Source organism: Canis lupus, chromosome X, assembly GCF_003254725.2.
Source record: "Canis lupus dingo isolate Sandy chromosome X, ASM325472v2, whole genome shotgun sequence".
Classification (NCBI taxonomy): domain Eukaryota; kingdom Metazoa; phylum Chordata; class Mammalia; order Carnivora; family Canidae; genus Canis; species Canis lupus.
The window spans coordinates 3,685,424-3,708,044 of record NC_064281.1 but is presented as its reverse complement, the minus strand read 5'-3'; the positions used below and the strand labels follow the sequence as shown (position 1 = coordinate 3,708,044).

The following is a 22,621-nucleotide window of genomic DNA, read 5'->3' as shown; positions in this document are numbered from 1 at the left end:
GACCACATAACCCCAAAGACCTTACAAATTATTTAAATCATCTTAAAATATAATGAGCATTAGTTCACGTAAGCTGAGAGAATATTTTATGTGCCCTGTACAGATTATTTTGTTGAGGTGCTGAATGCGCAGGGAGAAAGGTATCACGGAAGAGTGAGTTCTCCAACGTCTGTTTCAGACAGTTGTCAGCAAACAATAATTTCTGGGTACACTGAAAAATTACAAAGGCTCTTTCACATAAGCTACGTCTTGCAACATGAGAGCAGTTGCAACTCAAGGTAACTCTTGGTCATTTCTCCCACGTCTCAATCTGCCATATTTATTTTCCTAAAAACTCTGAATAGTCCATCAACAGGTACAGCCACGGGGAGATGCCTCTGAATTTGGTCCTCCTGCTGCAAACAAAATAGAAATAGAAATTTTTTTCTAATAGGTTAGAGATGCATCCATTCGATCATATTTTATAGTCAAAAGGTTTTATATAAAGAAAGAGATGTGATGATAGAACTTACCTTTCCCCCTTGAATACTAAGCTGGTACTTGTTATTTATCAAGGGGCTACAGATTGGCTGGGCTGGGTATGATATTTAATACGGATGGATGTGCATTTCAGGAGTTATCGATTTTATTATAGAACACCCTGGACATGGGAACTAAGATTACGTTTTGGAATTCAAATATCCCAGATTCCAGTTTGAGGGGGGAGGGTAGATGAAGGCAGGAAGAATCAGTATGGAAAGCTTATGAGGTGGACATGATAACGCAGAAGCATTGATTTGCGCATTATTCATTTGATGAGCCAGAGACTTGAAGGCAAAGAGCTGCGTTGGTTACACTTTCTATTTCCAAGATCGATACTCATTGTAGCATCGCTGTAATTTGGTTCCTTAACATAACATGTGGTCAACTATAGGGTTGGTGAACGTTGGGCTGTCCGTCCAGAAAATACCAAGACGTATTTCTCATCCGTGGAAAAATACATGTAAAATTTGAGCAATGTATCATGACAACACTTGCTCTATTTTTATTAAGTTTCTGTCTTCTACACTTTTCCCAAAGAGTCGGTGATAACAAATCATTGATTTGACTCCTTTCTTGCCATTCCTCACGGAGCCATTGCATAGCATACTAATTCTTTCGTGCCAATCGAATTCACTGATCTTTTATTTCAATTTTGAATCAAAAATGAATTTCATTGATCCAAATGTTGCGATCTACCATGTTCATTAAAAGCTGAGACCTTCTTGTTGACACTTGAAAAAAAGAAAAGTCTTACAACTTTGCGATGAAAGAATTTGGTATTTTAAAGTGTTTACTCAGTTGGTTGAGCATCCAACTCTTGATTTCAGCTTGGGTCAAGATCTTGGGGTTGTTAGATTGGGCCTCCATTGGGTTCCACATTGGATATGGAGCCTGCTTAGGATTCCCCCCATCTCTTAAAAAAAAAACCTTCAAATGATTGGAATGTCTGGGTGGCTCAGTGGTTGGGCGTCTGCCTTTGGCTTAGGGTGTGACCCTGGGGTCCTGGGATAGAGTCCTGCATGGGGCTCCCTGCAGGAAGCTTGCTTTTCCCTCTGTTTGTGTCGCTGCCTCTCTCTCTGTGTCTCTCATGAATAAATAAATTTTAAAAATCTTAAAAAAAAATAAAAAAACAAGTGAAAAAAACAAAAAGTGCTTTGCTTCTACTTCTTCACCATATAATAGGGATTCTTCACCATACAACCCCACTGTGTACTTATCAACATTTAAATATCAATTATGAAAAATACATTTCATATGCACAGTATGTAATTTATAAAGATTGCACATAGACATTTAAAAATCTGCATGAATCTTGGTGGCTCACAAAAGCTGATGGAGGGAATAGATCTCAAAGCAGAAAATAATAAATGCAGCTGATGACAATTCTCAGTCCAAGCAGAAAAACAAAAGTAGCAGCACTCTTTGGCTCATCCTAGTCTCCTGAAACACGGAGACAATACTTGTACAGAACCCAAATGTGATGCCTGACCTACAGCAGCCTCTGGCAAACACTGCCCCAGAGTCCCAGTTTTCTGGTTTTCTTGTAACAACATCTAGCAGCGGGGATGCACCTGCAGGCAACCAGAATTCCAGGTGCTCACAGTTTCATTGGTTGACCTCTTAACCTCTTCAATTTTTTAAAAAAAGTTTTGAAAGATGGCGCTTCTCCAAACATAAATCACGTCCAGCATTTGGGGCAAAAATCCAAATATGTAAAACTCACAGTGTCTCCTGTGGTTTTGGCTAGAAAGTGTAAAACTGGATAACCAGCAATCTTGCTCCTTCCCCTGATACTTAGCACAGAAGGCAATGAGCAGCTGTAGGAGTCATGGGCAGGAGATGCCAGGCATTTTCAAAATCATGTTTGATAAGAGAGTTTAAGGACTTACCTTGTTTCCGTCCCCATATATCTCTAAATGGACACTGGGTGATATCTGACAGTTGCGGAAATTTTCCAGGTGGCTCATTCTAGTCTGTCTCTTCCCTCCTTCTCCCCCTTTCATTTTAGAAAGGCTGGCATCACCCCCTGACACTCCTATGCTTGGACCGTTCATCTCCAGCTCCACCAACCATTTAGAAGCTACTTGCTGGGTCATGTTTAATCATGGTGTCTCCACGCTGTATTTTACCACGTGATGGTGGCTACAGGGAAAGCGAACCCAGACCAAGGCTGGCTGCACGATATGCAAAGCCTCCAATGATCACCAGCAAACATTCCCATTTCGTGACGATGGTCGTCTGGAGTAGTCTGTGTGTGATGCTCATGTGCTCCTGATTGTACCCCAAATGGCAGGTCTGACACAAAACTCAGGAGCATAGCATGGGGTAAAAGGAACTCCAACCATGGCTGGACCCATTCCCTGGAGGGAATTCAGAACTCAGTGTACCCACTTGTCACAATTCATGGAATTCCAAAGGCGCTTACCTGAAGTTAACTAGAGGACACGCCGGGTATTCATGGCTTTGATTCTTAAGGGTATGATAATATGCAAATAGAGGCTCCCCTAGAAACACATGGTTTAAAAAAGGGAAACGGTAACTTACTATTGGAGACAAGTTTATTTTAAGATATGCATATTTCAAATGAATTTAAATGTAAGTTGAAATTCCCTATAAATTTTATTAGTTGTAAAATATTAAATTACTGGAGAAACACTTATTGAGCATCTACTCTGTGCTGAGAACAAGCTATCCCTAGGGAAATATCCCATGATATTTCTTTTAATCTTTTTTTTAAAGGCTTCCTTTTTTGTAGCATAAGGTTTTTTAAAACTAACTTTTTGTATGAAAGTGCAAACTTACCAAAATGTTGCAAGACTACTCCAGACAGCATAAATTTCATCCAGATTTATCTAATGTTGTTTACTCCATTTGTTTTATTTTTGCTTTATTGATAGATAGAAGCAGATATAAATAAACAGATATAGATGATAGATAGATAGATAGATAGATAGATAGATAGATAGATAGATAGATGATAGATAGATGATAGATAGATGAGAGATGATAGATGTAGATAGATAGATATGATGGGTAGATATGATGGATGGATAGAGAGACAGGTAGATGGATGTAGGGACAGATGGATGGATAGATATGATAGATATAGATATATAGATACAGATATAGATAAATACGTAGATGATAGATGTAGGAATAGATGGATATGATAGAGGGGTAGATAGATGGATGGATAAAGATATGATGGGTGGATAACTAGATGGATCGATATGATAGAGACAGATGCAGATATAGATAAATCGATAGATGATAGATATAGGAATACATGGATAGATATGATAGAGGGATGGATAGATGGATGGATAGATGTAGGGATAGATATGGCGGATGGATAGGTAGCTAGATGGATGTCAAGACAGATGAAAAGATAGATAGATAGATACATAGATAGAAGATAGATATGGTGGAGAGATAGATAGCAAGTAGAAATAGATAAATTCACAGATAGATGATTGATAGATATAAATAGATGATAGACAATTTTTATGGCCTGTTTAAAAGTAAGTATGCTGGCCTTTTACCCCTTTGTGTTTCACTATTTCCTAAAAAAAAAGACCATCCCTGTCTAACTACAGAACACTTCTCAACCTCAGTATATTTCACAATTAATATTATCTATCAAACCGTCTGAATTCCAGGTTTTTAATTCAGTCATATAATGTCTTTTCCACATTTTTTCCCCTCCAGTGGAGGGTCCAGCCTAGGATCTCGGGTCACATTGTCACATCAGCTTCACCCCTTTCATCTGGAAGAGTATCTCAACTCTGCTTGGGCTCTGGTAACACTGACATTTCAGTGACTACAGGACCCTTTGTAATAAACTGTCATTGTGAGTCTGCTGCTCCTCTGCCCTCTCTCAGCCCTCATTGTACGCGCCGAGCTGGAATATTTCCTAAGCGATGTGTCTTTTTCAGGGTATGTCCAAAGCCCCCCAGTGTATGATGTATGTCCATCTGTGGCTGGCGATGCTAATGGCAATGACCTGGCCAGGTAGTGTTCAATTTCTCCACAATAATCTCTGTATTTTTACCTTTACCACAAATAATTAATACATGTGGAAACACTCTCAGACCATCCAATTATCATACTACTCATGGAATCCCCTCCACCACAGATGGGACATTCATCGGGGATTCCTGCTCAAATTAATCTTGGCATTGATGACAGCAAAACGTTGGTTTTCCTAAGTCATCCTGCCTTCAGCACTGTCTCACATTTCACTGGAAACAACATCCCTCCTTTCTTCCACATTCACTTATCTTTTTATTATTGGTAGGGGACTCATGGATTCTTGATGATTTTTCATTCTCTAGTGTCCCAAGATATCTTTGTTTCCTAGTGATAAGCAATGATATGTGTATTTGGGATGTTTATTTTGCTGTTATGCCACGTACCATATATGGGAATGTGCATGTTGATCCTTTAAGACAATAATATATCCAGAAAATAATTTCATATTATTTTCATAATATTTTCATAGTATTTTCATATTATTTTATGGATAATTTTCATATTATCCATAAAGATTATCCTCATTTTCACAGCTGCATAGTACTCCACTTGTGCGCACCATGGTTAGTTCAACCACTTGCCCCTATCTGGGCATTTAAAGACCTTCTGGTATTTACCATGACCGACAGTGCCTGCCCAATAGGTCATATTATCAAGGTGTTAACATTTGCCAGTGAAACAGGAAAGGTATCCCCATGCTGTGTTAGCCTGTGTTTCTCACTGAAAGTGAAATTCAGCATCTTTTCACAGAAGGGTCATTCAAAGAAAAAAAATATTTTCCATGTGAGTCGTCAATTTGCGTCTTTGCCTAATTTTTAAAAATCTGTGCCTTTTCCCATTTTTTAAGCCTTTGGGTATTAGAGATAGTAGCCTGTAATATATTCCAAATATTTTCTCCTCATTTGTCTTTGTTTTTTAGTTTTATTTATGAAATTAGAGATAGTAGCCTGTAATATATTCCAAATATTTTCTCTTCATTTGTCTTTGTTTTTTAGTTTTATTTATGAAATTTTATACCACTTTTTTTTTTAATGTAGCCAAATGTTTCCATCTTTTCTTTTACAAATTTTGGTTTTATTACATCTAGATGTGACTCTTAGAAAGCTATTTCCTGGGCACCTGGGTGGCTCAGTGCATTAAGCATCTGCCTTCAGGTTGGATCATGATCTCAGGACCTTGGAATCAAGTCCTGCATTGGGCTCCCTGCTCAGCTCTGAGCTCTCTCAAGAAAAAAACCTATTATCTCCAACTGATTTGAGATCTAACTTTATCCTACACTAGATTTCTATGGCTCCTTGGGTCTGTTTCTCTTCTTTCCTGTCTCTATTTCATTACTTTTTCTTTCTTGGGCCAGTTCAACATAGTCTTTGTTATAAAGACTTTGCTGTATATTTTGTATATATTTGCTCTATATTTAAAACACACAGTGTGATTAAATTCTTCTAATAGACCTTACTTTTCAGTATAAAACATGCTTTTTTGAGGGGACAGCCCAGGTGGCTCAGTGGTTTAGTGCCACCTTCAGCCCAGGGTGTGATCCTGGAGACCTGGGATCGAGTCCCACATCAGGCTCCCTGCATGGAGCCTGCTTCTCTCCTCTGCCTGTGTCTCTGCCTCTCTCTCCCTCTGTATCTCTCATGAATAAATAAATAAAATCTTTAAAAAACAAACAAACAAAAACATGCTTTTTTTTACGAAAACAGTCAGAAGTTGGTGGGACCTCTCCAATCCCATACTACTGTTGATTTTGAATGCTTTTTAAAAAAATCTGTCAGAGATGCCAGGCTATCCAAAGAGTCCACTGATAATCTCTTGAGTCCATTTTTGCGTGTGTGTGCACCAATAGGAACACTACAGACACACATGTCCTGTATTTGCAATGCAAAAATGAACAGGGCTATCTTGATTTTTCATTACTGGTGACACAAGCTGTTAAATTATCTCCTCTGTAATTGAACATAATGAACATTAGGGCTTTAGATTGAAATGCTCCAGTATCATCTTTTATAAACAAATGCAGACCCAATGGACAATTATAAGGCTTCCAGATATTGTATCTCCGTCTCAAACAAAGGTAATTTAATGTTCAGTTAATCTCAGGAGGAGGGACAAGCTGCCTCACATAATATCCTCTTACCAATTTATATGTATTGTTGTATCAAGTAATAACTTGATCTGAACTGTAAAAATGAAGTGCATTTTTAGCCAGACAGCATCTCCAAGTAGCCCATATGTCTAGGCCAGATACTTCATAAGAATTTTTAAATGTGTAAGGGATTTTTAGAGCATGTTTCTCACTATAAAATATGGTCTCTTAAAAGCCCTCATCAGTTATTACCATAGCTATAATTGACAACGAATTGTCAGTAAATCATTTTGAAAATTCCCTTGCAGTTAGGAAGTTTTAGTTTTTACTGTTAATTGTACTAACCAATGCCTCAAAAAAGCTTTCTGATAAATTTTATGTGGACCATGATTAGGAATGGATAAATGCAGTAAAATCCTGACTCATGGACTGTCATGATTCAATCATCCCCCCAAGATATTTTCTTTATGATTTGTGGTTCAAAAAAAAATCACACTGTAAGAAAGCAAACACATTTTGTCCTATTTCCTAGGCTTCTCAGATTGAAACTGAATTTTATTCTGAAAATATCACGAAAATCAAGTGAATATAAATAATTAATAATTGTCAGTGCATATGAAATTGCCACAACATATCTTTATTTTATAAATATACCTTAATTTTTTAAAATGGTAGTGTATTTGATCTAGACATATCATTTTAAAATGTAGTTGTGACATGTAGTCTAATCAGGAAAAATACATTTATAAAAACAAGTTAATCTTCTTAAGCCTATGTCTCATAAAATTGGAAAATCATTTATATGGTATCATAAGTCAATAAGACTATAAAAGAGACCACATTTTCAATTATGTATCTTTTTAGATAAAATCTGGCTAATGAAGCTATTAGATCATAAATTATCATAAGTCAACAGATTTAAAGATAGATCAAAACCAAGTATCTTATGGTACGAGTCTAATATAGACAATTTGGCTTCTTATTTTCATTTTTTTTTTAATTTTTATTTATTTATGATAGTCACAGAGAGAGAGAGAGAGGCAGAGACACAGGCAGAGGGAGAAGCAGGCTCCATGCACCGGGAGCCCGATGTGGGATTCGATCCCAGGTCTCCAGGATCGCGCCCTGGGCCAAAGGTAGGTGCCAAACTGCTGCGCCACCCAGGGATCCCCTTATTTTCATTGTTTTTATATTTTTTTATTTTTTTAGCTTCTTATTTTTAGTTGTATTGTATCCTATACCCATTTCATATCTTTTTCAACTCCCTTATTCTGTCCTTTGGACTGCCATACAGAAAGTTCTGGATTGGAATTGAGCAATGGGCTTCTGGTTCTGAATCAGTCTCTAATTACCCTGGAATTGCCAATGCTTGGTTTTCTCACCTATAAAGAAAGATGTGGGTTGGTCAACATCCAAAAGAGCAGACTGGAGTTTTCATTAGCTAGAAAAGAGCTACATGATAGTCTTTGATAAGAAGGAATGAAGGCATATCTAGAAACAATATTGATCATGTAGTCTGCACAGAAGCTGCAAAATAATCTAGAGGCATGTGTCCCAAATACCTGCTCCGGATGTCCCTCAAATGTCAAGCTCTTTGCATAGAAATGGTCTTTTTTTTTTTTTTTTTTTTTTAATTTTTTTATTTATTTATGATAGTCACAGAGAGAGAGAGAGAGGCAGAGACAAAGGCAGAGGGAGAAGCAGGCTCCATGCACTGGGAGCCCGACGTGGGATTCGATCCCGGGTCTCCAGGATCGCGCCCTGGGCCAAAGGCAGGCGCCAAACCGCTGCGCCACCCAGGGATCCCTCTTTGCATAGAAATGAAGTTTACCTTGTACGTGTGGTCTATGCCTCGGGTTCCTACTCTGTTCCACCGATCTATTTGTCTTGATGCCAATATTACACTGTCTTGGTTACTACAGCATGAAAATATCTCTAATATAGATAGTATGAGACCTCCAAATTTGTTTCTCTTTTTTCCAAACTTTTTTCCCCCTTTGTCTATTCTACATGTGAATTTTAGAGTAGATTTACCAATTTTAACAAAAGAAGCCTGCTGAGATTTTGACTGGGATTGAATTGGGTAGAACTGAGATGTTGAAACCTACATAGTTTTCCAACCCTTTCCACTTATTTTGATCTTCAAATTCTCTCCGCAGTGGTTTCCAGTTTTCAGTGTATTGGTCTTGCACATTCTATGTCAGAGTTATCCCCAAATATTTCATACTTTAATGTTCTTGTTATTGATGTTGCTTTGGCAATTTTAGGTTTTGAATGTTCATTGCTGGTATATAGAAATATTATTTCTTTTTGTATATTGATCTTTTATTTTGCAACCCTGCTAAATACACTTAATAGTTCTGGTAGTTGTTTTGTATATTCCATTGGGTTTCCTACATGGATGATCATGCCATATTCAAATGCAGTTCTAATTCTCCTTTTCTAAATCTGGAATTTTGGTTTTTTTTCTCTTCATTGCATTGGCCAGAATCTATGGTACAATGTTGAAAAAAGTTGTGCAAATAGACATGTTTGTTTTGTTCTTATTTTAGGTGGAAGAGTTTGTTATTAAGAATGCTATTAGTTGTAGGGTTTGTGTAGATGCATTTTATCAAATGGATAATTTCTTATTTTGGAGAATATTGTTTTTTTATTTATTTTTTTTTTTTGAGAATATGGTTTTGAAACCAGGAATACACATTGAATTTCAACAAATTGTTTTCTGCAAATATGGAGATAATTAGGGTTTTTTCTTTTTTTAATTGGTTCATAGGACATTGAGTTTGGGTGTTAAGACAACCTTATGTATTTGGAATGATCCCCCTTTGGCCATGACACAGTACCCTTTTAATGAATTTTTTTAATGAATTTTTTATATACTTTGATAAACATGCATTTAGAATGTTTGACTGTTAATGAAAAACAATCTTCCATAGTTTTTGGGTTTTGTGCTCTTTCTCCATTTTTATGCAACAGTATATCCACCATCCCTCCCCACCAGCATATACTGTTGATGGCATGCATTTTAGTTTTATGGATATAATAAATCCCACAGAAATTCATGTCATTTTTATTTATGCCATCATTTTAAAGATAGTTAATTAAAAAATCATACAGGTTTCTGAAGGAACTTCTCTACACTCTTGTGTTAATCCAGATATCCATCCAATATTCTTTTCCTTCTGGCTAAAGGAATTTTTTGGACGTTTTCTTGTAAGTGGGTTCTCCAGTGTGGGGCCTGAACTCATGACTCTGAGAACAAGACCTGAAATGAAATCAAGAGTTAGATGCTTAAATGACTGAGCCACTCAAGCACCCCTGGACATTTATTATGGTGCAGGTGTGCTGGTCATGAATTCTTCAGGGTTTTATATGTCTGAAAATATATTTTCTTCACCTATATCTACTTTAAATATATTTTTGCTGGGTATAGAAGTCTAAGTGACTTTTTTTAGTACCTTAAATGTGTTTCTTCCCCATCTTTCTTAAATTGGTACTGACAAAAAAAAATTCTAAACTTACTGTTTGCTGATCTATACAAAACATTTTTTTCATCTAGATATTTCTTTAGATTTTGTCTTTATCACTGGTTTTGAGCAATTAGATTCCAATTATATGGGCCTTGGTAAATTTTTTTCTTGTACTTCTTGCACTTGGAGTTTGTTGAAATTCTTGGATCTATAGTCTTACAGTTCTTTTTAAGTTTTGGGAATTTCTAGCCAATAATCAAATTTTTTTCTGACTTCTTTTTTTCCTCCTTTGAGTGTTCTAACCACCCACTTATTAGGATACTTGGTGTTGTATTACAGTTCACTTATTTTCATTTTGTATTCCCTTTTTATCTATATATTTCATTTTTGGGTAGTTTCTGTTGCTATGCTCCAAAAACTCTGATATTTCAATGTAGAAAGTTGTGAATTTTACCACTTTGGAGTTGGGTATTTTTATTCCTATAAAAATTCATAGGCTTTCCTGAGGTGCCTGGCTGGCTCAGTCAATTGGGCCTTTTGCCTTTGGCTCAGGTTGTGACCTTGGGGTCCTGGTATCAAGACCCACATTGGGTCTGCTTTTTGCTCTCCTCCTGCCACTCCTCCTCTCCCTTTTGCTCTCTCTCAATTAAATAAATAAAACCTTTTTTAAAAAATTCAAAGGGTTTCTTTTTTGGGATTTAGTTATTTGGAAGGAGATTTATCTCTTCTAGTCTTGTTTATCAGGTTTGGTAGCAAGACCTGAACAGTGCTCAGGCTGCAGAGAATGATTTCCCCCTTACTAAGGTAGAAACTTCCTCAGTACTTTATGTAATGTTTTAAATACATGAGATTTTTTTTTTCCTTCTGGGTGGCAGAATCAGGCACTGTTTACACTCCTCTGTAAACACTGAGCAGTGTTCTAATTCTTTGGATGGTTGGGTCCCATCCTTAGGTAATATGTATGCACTGTATTTGTTACATAAATGCATTGATTAGTAATTTGCTAATTACTCAAGGAAGGCACTCTGCCGTTCTTTTGGGTTCTCTATGCAGCTGTTTTTTCTGCAAACTCTGTCCTGAAAATTCTAACAGCCTTGTTCCTTCCACTCTGAGATCCATCACCTCAAACCAGGAGTCTTCTGGTTCTTCTTAGGTTCCCCTTCTTGCACCACTACCTAGAATCTCTCTCGGTGCAGCAGATGTTCATTTCTTACCTATCTTTCTGGAATAAATGTCATCCACTGATATCCAATGTCTTGAAAACCCTTGTTTTACATATTGTTTTGTTTTGGTTTGTTTTCTTCTGTCAAGAGGGTGATTTCCTATTTGTTACTCCTTCTTAATCAGATGTACAAGTCTTAGGTCAACTTCCTACATCCAAAGTCAGGTGATTTCTTCTTATGAGAAAATCTGTAATACGTGCTTATGAGCGACATTGAGAGCATTTTTTTTTTTATACCAGTAATTTAGTTGCCTGGCTACTTTCCCAAATGCAAAGGTATATATCTGCTATCGTCTTCAGCCCAAGTGAAACAAGTTCACACTGACTTTTCGGTAATGGAGAAGCAATGCAGCTCGGTGGTTAAAAGGCTACATTTTAGAGCCAGAATCGATCAGTTTGTATCATGGCTGCAAAATTCACCTGCTCTGTTCCACTGGGGAAGTTACCAAAACTTTCCATGCCTCCATTTTCTTATGCATAATGTAAGGATGACAATAATGCTGCCTTTATGGGACTGTGGTAAGAACCAAATGAGCTAATATTTGTAAGACACTTGGAATGGTGGTTGGCACAGAAGCACCATATGTGGTTGTTAAAACAAAACAACAACAACAAAAAGTAAATGGTAACTCCAAAAAGGAATTATAAATGTTGCAGTGAAATAATGGGAAAGTACTATCTGTGATTTCAGGAACCATTATGTAGACAAATAGCTCTCTCATTCCAGTTGTAATGGTTTTATCAATAAATTATGCTTAAATCTTTTATAGCACTATATCACATCAGTATTTTTTTAAATGGGTCATCCTGACAAGATTGAAATTAAATCATTAATCTTATTTTTAATTCAGAATTCTAATGATACTTGCTACTAAATACATAAAGTAATTATCAGCCCTGCAGCTACTAACAAAAAAAAAAAAAGGTTTTTTTCTTTTCTTTTTTAGAGGAAATGGATAAACATGTGTTTAAAAGGGAAATGTTAAATGATGTGATGGAAGAATTAGGTTAGCGCCCAGAAACTCAAATTTGAGTGGATTCAAGAGAGCATCTTAGGAGTCTCTCTTTGAAATTGGATCTACGTCACATGTTTTTTTTTTTTTTCCCCCCAGGAAGGTAAGACAGAGTGACTAGTTTCCCCAACTGTGATGGCACAATCCAAATGTGGGAAGAGGTAGGGGTTGCCTTTTGATTACCCAATCATTTTTCGTCTTGAACCCTTTCTCATATGAAGCTTCACCACATCCTTTGCTTCTTTATAATCCTCGCTCAATGTTTATAATACAACATCATCCTAATTCAGAAGGCATATGGATTTAGGGGAAACATTAGTTTTTTTGCCTTAGATCAGATGATCAGAACTGGGCACATGAGTTAGGAAAGCATAGTCCTATGATAGGACACGTATTTGCACATTTCATGTTGTTTGCTTTCTGCAAGGCCGCTTGACTTGGAGCCAGGAACCCAATTCTGGGCTGAATTAAGTTCTGATTCGCCTGTCTCAAGACCCTGGTCATTAAATGCGACATGAGTTAAGTCAGGGAGGGAGGAAGGCAGGTATGCCTTTGGAAGTGTTTCCCTTGGCTTTGTGGATGTACATATTCCAGAAATCCCTTTCCTATGTGTTTCCCTCATCCCGTATGAGTCTGCAGAGGGATTAGGAGGGTAGGAGCCATCATTTTGCAGACCATGCGTGTCACCTCTGACTTACTGACTCACCTCATTGGTGTGAAGCCACGCTGTGTGTCTCACTGTCCCAGGCTCCTCCTCGAGCCTCTGCAATGCACAGGCTTGTGATGCATGTGCAGCTCCACGATGAGGAGCCCTGGGTTCTGCAGGATGCTTTGCCACAAGGTTAGAGGCAACAGTAATGCACACAAGTGTCTGTGCGTCTTCCCTCATGCTTGTGACCTGCAGCCTGCCGGGATCTCTTCCCCTTCACATCGCTTGTCCCTCCATGACCACCTGCTCTGTGGTCTTCAAGCTCTGGCTTCAGGCACGAGGATGGCAGCCTGAGCAAGTGTGCCTGGACCACTTCCACAGCTGTGTAAGGTCAAATATCTGTAACAAATACAAACACGTCCCCCAGGGATTGTGCTTCCATGATAGCACCCAGGGTGATTTGCAGGATCTGGGGGAAAAGGTAGGCAGGCGGCGCAGCAAACGCATAAATACCATGAATACGTGTGAGGCCCGAGCACTGACGATAAACACCTTCCTTGCAATGTGTGGGAACTGGGCCTTCTGTGAACCACAGAAATCAAATAAAGGTGTTTTATCAGCGTGGATCTTTTTCCTTCCAGGATTTGTGGAGACAAATGATCACCAGTGACGTATCAGCTGGGATGCTCTAGCTCAATGATGAACATAAGGAAAAATGCTTTTCAGTATCTGCGGAATGTTGTTTTGTTTTTACATCCTAGGTCATTTTTTTTAGGTACGAGATAGTGAAGAATAGGACTTTTCTTCCCACTTCTTTTGAAAGTAGGCATAACACGAATGCAACCATGGCGTTTGCATGTTTTTTAAGAGATAGAGATTAGTGAGAACGAATCCCTTTAAAGATTTCTCTCTTTCTGAACCCCTGAAAAGAGATAAAAAATAAATAGCAGTGCCAGTTTTTCGATCAAGTGGCCGAGAGTAGAAGGCACCACATTGCCCTCACGGGAGTCCACATTGCCCACAGGGAGCCGCACCCGGCTGGGATTCAGAAAGGCAGATCCCTTGCTTTCTGGTTGTTCCAAAGTTGCTCACCCCTCCCTGACTCGCTAGCCATGCCTCTTACCTCCAAACACAGGTGGAGGGTTTGATATGCACCACACTCGCCTGACGAGCGGCACAGCTACTAGGATGTGTACAAATGGGATTCCCAAACTGTCCAGGTTTCAGGAAATAGTTTCCCTTGAAGCGGTGGTTCTCGAATCCTAATGGACGCACGAGTCACCCCGGACACGTGTCCAGGTGTAGATTCTGTGCCCGGCATGCATTTGGTCCTGAAATGCCTCATCTCCTGCAAGCTCCCGGGATATGAGAACTCGACTGGTCCAAGAATGACACCTCCCAGAGCAAGGCCTTGATGACCACACATTAAAGGCCATAAAGAATGAAAGATCCATAAATTCCTCAGCTACGTGTCTTTTGAAGCGAGGGGCACATGGTGACTAAATTATAAAGACCTTAGCATCTACACGATGTATTTATCTGCTCATGTGAGGTGTCACCGCCTTTATGAATGTTTTTTAATTTTTCTCACCGACTTTGCAATAAAGGATACATGATGAATCGCCTGGATGGTTGCTTTTCTTTCTTTCTTTTTTTTTTTACTTCTTCCAATTACTGACTTAGATGTGCATTGCACGGCTTTATTTGTAATTGATGGTAAAATGTGTACCTGTATTCTCCAATGAAGGAGCCAATTTATCTACCTATCACATAGGAATATTCAAGACGAGGTGATAAAAGGAATGGTCACAAAACGTGCTTGATTTCAAGACACTCTTTGGTTATGCCCTGACACCCCGAAGTGAAATGGAAATTTAGCAATAATCTTATGAATTCAAAGCCCAGACCACGTGGCGTCCTGAATTACATAGTAAGGCTATTTTGACACGGAACAAATTAACAGCTGAAGCCTAAAAAGCTCCCAACAGATTGGCCGTAGAAAAGCAAAGGGGAAGAAAAGTAATGTGTTTACAAAAGACAGGAGACAAAACAAATTCAAAACCAAGGCTGACATTTAGAAATAAGATAACAGATTAAGAATAAAAAAAATGTATCAAGTCCAGGCTGCTTCCATAATATGTTGGTTTACATTTAAAAATAAAACCCTCATGAATTCCCCAAATTGTTTTATGTAGATGGATGTTCACCTTTTTTTTTTTCCTTTGAAAATATAATAATGCTGATGGGAGGCCTGTGTTCTCTCTAATACTTTGGAAGCAGCTTGTAGTAGCCACGAGACTGACAAAAATGATGTTTTTTTTTTTTTTTTAAAGGGAGACAGTATTCAAATCTATGGTCATTGAATTGAGAATGTTATTAATTGATTCTCCTTTATTCTTCATTAACAGAAAGAGTAAATCATCTGGGATGTGTAAATATAAGTATATATATATATTTTTTTTTTTTCTTTTTTAAGGACAAACAGAGAAAAGACTCCAGGATGACATCCATTTTTAGGATGTGGGTGTGAGGGTAAGACTTGAGGATTGTAGACGTGGTGGGAATTGTCGCTTTCCTGGGATGACCTCACCCAAACCACGGGTGAGTTTGAGGCTGTATCCTTCAATTGTAATGTCCTGCTTAATACCCCAGGTCCCTTCTATAATGGTTTCTACTCAAGAAGTCTGGGATGGGACCTGAGACTTCACGTTTTTGTTTTGTTTTTTTTTTTAAGCAAGTTTCCGGGACATGTCACGTTGCCGGTCTAGAGACCACAGTCTGAGAACCGCTGCTTTAGATCCTAACCTCTCCCGACTCATTGCTTCCAATTTCCTATCCTCTGTGCAGGAATTAATTCCCAGTTGGAAGGTCTCAGTTTTTCTCGTCTTGTGCCATTGCTCTTGTGCGCATTGCTTTACAAATGTGTGTTCCTGAATTTAGAAAATTCATTCAGAAAATCGTATTTGCTTTAGAAATACATGGAGTTGAGCCTACCTGTCAAAGAAAGAGCATGTGGAAAAATTCCCAGAGGTTCTTGTCACCATTTAAGAAAGACAATAGTGAAGATTTGGTTACGTGTTAAAGGGACTCGATGTTGCCTCTTCTCACATTCCCACTTTTGGTATGAAAGTGTTTCATGTTTAATAAAGCCGTCTGGTGTGACTCCAGGCCTCGGCAAGAACAATTTCTACACCTGTTGGCCCCAGAGAATCCTAATCAGGGCTTATATCCAAGAAATTGCCCACCGGAGCATCATTGTTCAGGAAAAGCCCGATGCCATTCATCTGGGGCTGTGGAAATGGCTTGTCCTTATCAAGACAGATTTGCTAGAGTTTTGCTCTTTTACAGCAATGGGACGTTTCCCAGATGGGGACAGGAATAGTTCATCAGGGAAGGAAACTCTCCTAGTCTCCTATTGCTCCCGTATCCAGTCGCCGTGAAACTACTTGGATGGAAACAACACGAATTTTGTCATCTTTCTGGAGGTCTGTTGTCATTTCTGGAGGTCAAGATTCCACCGTGGGGTCTCCCTGGGCTAAAACCAAGATATTGGTAGGATCAGATATTCTGGGGTATTCAAGCCCCTATGTTTCCCAGCAGATTCTAGGCGGTTTTGACAGACTTGAAAATAGCCCGTGGATTTGTTTGTGCCACTTTATCTCATCCGCTCACGTTTTGCCTGCTTTTCCACCTCGTAAATGGTGCTCCATAAATCCATTAAGGAGCAAATTGGCAAAATTAGAGGCCGCTTCTCACTTTTCACTTTATTGGATTTCTTTCTGGTTGGGATGCTGCTGAGAAACAACAGCACAGAATTCTCTTCACTCCTATTTTCAATCTTTCTCTAAAAGTTCTCACCATGATAATCCGAGAAAACGGGAAAATGCGACACAGATGCACAAATAGTGAGCCTTTGAGATTTAGCTTATTTGACGTTCCTCAGATATAATCATGGTTAGTTAACACGTTCCCGTAGAACCTTCCAATTACTCCTGGGGAAACATGCTTTCGGGTGTATATGCATTATTAATCACCAACTGTGCTTTTTAACTGTCTTCTTCACTTAATACCTTCCAAGTTTCCTTCTTGTCAATTTAGATCTCTGTCGCTATTAGAATGGGTTCAGGATATCCTGTTATATGTCTGTGCACCTGTATATACTGAGTACGTAGGCCCTCTTCCATGACTCTCAAGGAGTTCTCGACATACTATTTTAACTCCATAAAATATCTTCATATTTTTAGGAAAAAAAAAAGTTGTCTCCTTTATGTCTCAAAACTCACTTGCAAAACCTACCGGGTTTGTCCGAAAGAACTTTCAAGCATTTCTTCAAGTTAATACTTGGATATTCTGAATGAATTTGCATTAACGTGTTTGCAGTGGAATTTATCTTTACGATTTAAGTCTTTCTGGACCAGCATGCTCTGTGTCTATTTAGTCAGTGCTTTCTATTAAATCACATCTATTTTGTTTTTAATGTCCTTCCACTGAGTTTAAGAAATCTATCTTTCTTGGGGCGCCTGGGTGGCTCAGCTGTTGAGCGTCTGCCTTTGGCTCAGGTCGTGACCCTGGGGTCCCGGGATCAAGTCTCACATCAGGATCCCCACAGGGAGCCTGCTTCTCCCTCTGCCTGTGTCTCTGCCTCTCTCTCTGTGTCTCTCATGAATAAATAAATAAAATCTTAAAAAAAAAGATATCTTTCTTCCTATAGGTATAGACTTTCTCATTGATATTATTCCTCTCTTTCTTGATGTTTGTCACTATTGTGCAAACAACACTGCAGCATTATGCTTCCTACCTGGTTATGGTTTAAACCTGAAAGCCATATTGACTTTCTGTTTCAATCCGGTCAACAGTAACCATTTTTTAAAACGCTTACTGTTGCCTCCCTGGGTTTCATAATGAAGTTGCATAATTTTGGATATTATTTGGATTTTAAGCTGGCCCTTGTGGTCTGCTATCAGGCCATCTTCAGATATCAACGATTTGCTTCCTCCTATCAAATGTGTCCCATTATCTTTTTTGATGGAAAACTATAAAGAAAACTGGGGTGAGAATTCTTATCATCGCCTGGATTGAGGTTAAGGGAAAATGTCTAGGGCTTCACCGTTAGCATGACTCGACTTTTGCAGTAATGATTTTTTTAATCGTGGGAGGAAATGTCTTTCTCTTGCTGTTTTAGTAACAATGTTTAGTAGGTGTGGATATTGAATTTTATCAAATTCACTAATGTTTTCTAATTTATGGAGAAAACTGCTTACTCTTTCTTTGGTGTCCACTGACACAATGAGTTATATCCTTGGATGTCATGTTGACCTGCCTTGCGTTCCTGAAAGGAACCTTATTTGTTAATGACATACTGCTCTGCTATTGTCCTAATTTCTTTGTTCTTGGAAAATAATAAATGCACAGGAATCTTGTGCTTCGTCAGAACTTAAAACAACTCATTGCACTTATGGCATCATCCTCTGGCAACTTTCTCAAAAATTTTTGGAACCGTTGGTCTAAGATTTTTACCTCTTTTTGAGCCTGTTTTGACAATTTATGTTTTTTCAAGAATAGTGCATCCTCATTTCTAAGTTATAGATATGATAATATATATTATATATATGTCAAGGTATATTCACATTACATCCATATCATCTATTTTACATATGCATAAAACATGGATATGAAACAATAAAGAATAGGATTTTCTTCATATTCTATATACAAATATATATCTTTCAAAGGTATTAATTTCTCTATATTTGATTATGTATAATTTTTCACTCATTTTGGATCTCTGTAAGATTTTTAAATGCTGTTCATGGCTATACACTTGACATTACATTTTGTTTTGTGGAAAATCCTATCTAGCGTGATTTTATAAAAATACACTTTCCTCTAATCCATTCAATTCCACTATTATTTAGATTACTTCATTTGCATTTGTTCCGGTCTGTCTTTAAAGTTCTTAAATGAAGGCTAAGTTGCCTGTCTTCATTTATTTTTAGCAATGCATTAGTTTAAGGCTATGCTATTTCCCTGGAGCCCAACATGGCCAGCATGCTCTAAGCTGAAGATAAACTTCTCACACTGTTGACTTTTGATCTGGTGATGCAATTTTAATATTAATATTTAATGTTTAATGTTCCCTTCAGCCTCACCTCCTCCTTATCCTCCACATTTCTGCCAGAAACCTTAACCACGTTCTAATCATCATGGCTCATACACTAAAATTCTCCATGACGTGCAAAACATCCTTTCAATTTTGTAGGATCGTGTCCTCTGTCCTTTCCGATCTGACGTGTCCTACTGGTTGACCTTGGAGCCCTCCACCTTCTGCATGAATCCTACCATCAAGACTATAGGAAACAAATTTGATTCTTTGGAAATCACAAAACCACAAAATTTCCGGCCCACCTTTCCACACTGTGCTTTCATTCCTTCTCTTCCTTTCTGATCATTTCCATTCCCTTCCCTTCCCTCCCGTCAATGTCACCCCGATGCCTAACACAGAGAAGATGACGATCCATTTTCGCTGAGTGATCAAAAGCGTATGATTGCCTACCTCACGCCATCACGTTTCATGGTTTTCTTCCTCTTTTGACACAATTTCAGACCCACTCATGTCTCACATATTCGTCCCTCAAGGTACAGATAATGAGTAGATAATCCAAATCTCATGATCACACCATTCCACAGCCTTTTTACCTCAGTAATAATTTAACTCCCCCCCCCCCCCAGGGCAGGGCTAATCTTTGCGAATTTTGTCAGAGCGGTAGGCATAAAATATCAGAACCAAACTCGTGTTTGAGGCTTCCAAGTCCCCACATCACAAGGAGGCAAAGCTCAGCCCTGCAGGTACTAGTGTGAAGACGTCATGAAGGTGCACACAGAGGCCTGAAGTCCATGCCCCTGAAACAAACCCAGTATTTTCTCCATTTCCCAATATCTGATTGCCTCACACTTCCCATTACACACCTTTGCTCTGTCATTGATTCCTGCTCCCCTGAACATGAGCTGCCAGCAGTCCACGGCTGCTGGGTTGGCTACACCATGGCCCCACTGTATGAGGCAAACCAGAAAAACCCTGTCAGGGGGAAAAACAAGGCAGCACTCACACCTTCCAACCAAGAAAGAAATGATCAATATATGCTAACAGGCAGTTTTAAGAAACACAGTTTAAGGCAAAACCAACACCCTTACCTCTCACCAGTTGGGGTAGAAATTGGAACCATTTTGGAGGAAAGCCTTCCAGCTAATTGCTTTAGAAACTCTCTCTAGGTGTTCATAGCATGGACTGGTCATCATGTTTGTGAGCAGCATGGCCCGTCTCCTGGAAACCAGTGATGTCACAAACATGCCTCTTGTGATGTCATCGAGAGCTGGGACTTAGCTTAGTTGACTGGTGAGAGGTGGGTGTGAGCCACAGTGCTGTCTAACCCAGAGGGAGGTCAGGAAGGTGCCAGCTTCCCTGCTCTAGGGTATGTTCTAAAGAAATGATCATTATGGGATCCCACAAGCATACTCCACTCCTCCACCCATTGCCAGTGGAAGAGATTTGTGGAGGCACAGAAAACTCCGTGTATGGATGGAGGAGGGGTCTAAGATTTGATGGTCTAGCCTGGATGCTCATCAAAAATGCCCATATTGAGCTCCAAGAAATATCTTCACGTCGAATGAGACCACCCTTCATGCATCCTTCTCAGTGCAGAAATGGACAGATGTGGATGAAGAAACAGGAAAACATTCTTCACCTCCAGGAAACAGACTCCTCCTCTCCTTCACGAAGCCCATCTCCACACGGAAATGTATGGTACGTTATTAACTCAGAGGCATACTTCACTCATGTCCTCATTCCATATTACACAGCTCCTAACATCCCTTTTCTGTTGTAGGCAGGACCCCACGTGGGGTCCCACGTTACGGCCACTCCTCATGTTTTCCTAGGTCCCTCTCGCCTGTGATGGTCTTCCCAGACTTCCCTTGTTTTCAATGAGCTGGACGGGTTTGGAAGAAGAGTGCTCAGGTCTTCTGTAGAATGTCCCTCGGTCGGGGTTTGTGTGATGCTTTTCTCACGCGTAGACTGGGTTATAGGGTTTTAGAAGAAAGAGGCAAAGGGTCATTTTGGTCACATCCTAGCAAGGGTACATTCTGTTAACGTGATGGCATAGCTGGTGTGGACCTTGATTGCCCAACAGGGGTGGTATTTGTTGGGATTTTCCTTTTTTTTTTTTTTTTTGTTGGGATTTTCCACTGGAAAGTTACCTTTTTGTTGTTTACTGGTATATTTTATACGTACAGAAACGTGCAAAGCAGGAAATGCAAATTACCTATAATTATACCATCATTTCCTATGAGGTATATATCCTTTTAATTTTTTCTGTAACTATACACCTGTGCCTATATATAGCTATATTTATATCTACCCAATCATTTTAACTTGTTTGTTAATTTATATATTGCACTCTTGGCCCTTGTCGTTACCTATCCTGGAACACCATCTTTAAATAACTGCATTGAACTTCAGCTCCTTCTTATTTGATCCACTCTCCACTTGGGGCCTTAAGCTCCTGCCATCTCTTCACTGTTAATAAACAGAACTTGGAAGAACCTACAATTAAATTTTTGCATACGCCGATGATTCTTCACTGACACTGTTTTTCTAGGAATGGAATTGATCGTCAAAGGATGTTCATTTGTTTTCTTTGCTATATATTGACGTATTTCCTCCCGGAAAGTTTGTAACGCATCAGAAACCCTTGGGAGCCAACCAATACCGAATGTTAATATATATGCTATGCACATACTCACATGCTCTTGGTTCTATTTTGTTGGCACACATGTGATGACAAATGTTTACAATGCACATTGTGTGAACAGTTTCAGGTAAGCGTGAGCCCATTGGCTACCACTGATGCTTCTTACGATTACAGTACAGGTTTCCCAGAGGGCTGCTACATTCTGTGCCCGATGTAAGAATTGGCTCTGGGCACATGGCTGAGTGGCAGGAAGATGTTCTGTTGTTATTCCAGAGGCATAAGCAAGTGCATTTAGGCGCATGGTATTGCAACTCATATTTAAAGGACCGTCAGGGTGTTTGCAGGGCCGTGATTTACCTTTCCATTAATAAACACATGTCCTTATGTTCAGCCAACATGCCAAGTAGCTTTGAAAAATGCTTCCTTGACCAAAGTCCGGAAGTTCTTCCATCATACATGAATAGCAATTCATTTTCAAGCCCTTTTTTATTGACCTGGCAGATAGTTTTTGCTTCGTAGCTCACTGTAACTCATGAAATCCCCACCACCACCACCCCCGCAGTACAAAGAAAATTCTCAAAAACTCTTCTCTCTCTCTTTAGTACCTTAGAATTCGTTCCTTTAATCTACATATCTTGAAAATGAGCGCACGGGGCAATATGCTGAAATCCGGCTAACCCAGACTAGAGATGATTGCCATCTCTTTAAATATTTTTAAATTGCTTTAATTGCGGAATGCTGATTTCCAAGTGTTGAGAAAATAGAATGCCATCCTGGAAATTGGAGCGTTTTTACCTGAAATATGTATTTAGAAAAGTTTTGAATTTGCTTCACACATCAATTAACTCACCTCAGTTAAGCACCTGAATAGCAAAAATAA

The 22,621-nt window shown here is 38.9% G+C and overlaps 1 long non-coding RNA gene across 1 annotated transcript; it reads right to left on the bottom strand.

The window, feature by feature from the left end:
* Nucleotides 1-69: 69 nt before the first annotated feature.
* Nucleotides 70-20,319, bottom strand: LOC112652409 (uncharacterized). Its single transcript, XR_003131422.3, has 3 exons — nucleotides 20,186-20,319; nucleotides 2,948-3,026; nucleotides 70-395 (listed from the first exon to the last, which is right to left on the bottom strand). It is a non-coding gene; the product is annotated as an uncharacterized LOC112652409 (long non-coding RNA).
* Between the last annotated feature and the right edge of the window lie 2,302 nt (nucleotides 20,320-22,621).